Source organism: Nannospalax galili, unplaced genomic scaffold (assembly GCF_000622305.1).
Source record: "Nannospalax galili isolate Female #2095 unplaced genomic scaffold, S.galili_v1.0 scaffold4511, whole genome shotgun sequence".
Taxonomy (NCBI): domain Eukaryota; kingdom Metazoa; phylum Chordata; class Mammalia; order Rodentia; family Spalacidae; genus Nannospalax; species Nannospalax galili.
The window spans coordinates 42,347-44,648 of NW_008328835.1; positions in this window are offsets into that span (position 1 = coordinate 42,347).

Here is a 2,302-nt window from a genome sequence, read left to right on the forward strand (position 1 = left end):
GCAGAACAACTGTTAGCTATTACATTCCAAGAGCCTGATTGTCCATTAGAATTTATTCACCTCCCCCATCATCTTAATAAAAAAAAACCGCCTTATTATTCTATGATAATTCTTTTAAATCAGAAAGCCCGTTTATGGACTCTTTATTCTTTTGGGAAAGACCGTGATAAAATAATTCTACCCCTTACTTGGAAAGAAATTGATTATGTAGCTTCAATTTCCCCTTTGTGGCAACTTGCCTTTGCAAATATAATAGCTGGCATTCATTATCCATCCTGGAAACTTTTAAAATTATTTCAAATTAGTAAGTTTATCTTTCCCACCATTACTTCACACTCTCCTCTCCCACGGGCAGACATCCTGTTTACAGATGGGACGAAGAAAGGAAAGGCTTCAGCTATTTTATACCAACTTCAAACAAAACAAAATGTTTCTCATACTTGGGAAATGCCTGTTACTGCTTCTGCCCAGTATTCAGAACTTTATGCTATCCTCCAGATCTTCAAGCTTTTTTCTCAACCTTTAAATATCTACACAGATTGGGAATATTCTGCCCAGGCACTCCTAAAACTAGAAACAGCATTTTTACAGCATAAACCAGGAGAACCTATTGGGATGTTATTCTTATCTCTGAGGACTAAAATTCGCCAAAGAGAACACTCATTTTTTGTAACTCATATACGCTCCCACACTGGATTACCTGCTCCGTTAGCCTCTTTAAATCAACAAAAAGATAACCTAACCAAACATGTAAATGTTGTGACTCCTTTATGCAGTCACCAACTCCTTCATCAGCCAGGAAAACTGTTAAAAGCTTATATCCCCACCTTGCTAAGGATCAAGCTAAAATTATAGTTAAACAATGTCTTCAGTGTGCTCCACTTCTTCCCTTAGGTCCCATGACTGGAGTCAATCCTCTTGGCCTATGGCCTAATATAATCTGGCAAACTGATATAACTCATATAACTGAATTTGGAAAACTTAAATATGTCCACTGTACAGTAGATACTTATTCCTTGGCTTTAAATGCCACAGCTCATACAGGAGAAAAATCAAAAGATGTAATTAAACATCTTATTCAAACATTTTCAATTTTAGGAATACCTCATCAAATAAAAACAGATAATGGGCCCTCCTGTACTAGTAAAATTTTTCAACAGTTCTGCCAAACTTGGGGTATTTCACATACCACTGGCATTCCTTACAACCCCACAGGACAAGCAATAATAGAGAGACAACACAAACGCCGCAAAGATCAAATAACTAAAATAAAAACCGGGGAATCACCTATACCAGGGATAACAGTACAGAATCCTCATTTCTTATTACACAGGTCTCTACTAGCTTTAAATTTTTTCACACTAAATGATCAAGGAATTTCTCCAATGGCCAAGCACTGGCAGGGACTGACTGTCCCACAGCCCCTGCTGCAAGTACTTTGGAGGGACCCTGAGTCAGGACTGTGGAGAAAAACTCCAGCACCTCTACTAACAATGGCATGAGGATATGCTTGTGTCTTTCCAGAAAATGAATCCTCCCCGTGATGGGTGCCACTCAGATATGACAGACGACTCAACCGAAGCCCCCACAGCAAAGATGGCTGCACTGACCCTGAGGAAGTGGAAAAGGAGACCCAGCCAGAAGAAGATGCAGCCTCCTGTGACCTGGGGAATGATTAAGAACCTGATGAATGATGCCCAGGAGTTGGGACAACGCCAGGGCCAAGATATCTCTAAACCTGAAGTTCTTCTTGTCTGTGTTCTAACTATACTAACTGTGAATAGTGTAAAAGCTGAAATGTGTGTCATCAATACTAATGTTAATGGTGTACCTATTTTAGGATCAAGATTAGTACTCGAGTGTATTACACAAAACTGTGCATGGCCACCTGGACCCATCATATGGGAGAAGGATGGACAGAGGATATATAGCCAAATGGATGGAGGATTTTTAGGTTGGAAAAATGCTACTGACCAGAGCCAAAAAAACAGCATGATTTCAGTATTTTAAAAGAGGCACTGACCTTAGAAGATACTGGAAATTATAGCTGTGTAAAAAAACAAAAAAGACCTTTTAAAGATATTAAATTAGTTAAATCAACCACATATTTGCAACGAACCAGCCTGTCTGTATCTAATGATTTAAATGAAAATTTATGGGTTCGTCTTGCATGAAAGGGTTACAATAAACAGAGTTTCTGTATACAAGGAGACCCTTCTATACCAGGATTGTTAAAGAAAAATCTAATAGAAATGGGGGTACATATGGATCTTTATAAACAGATAACTAGGGACAATATAGA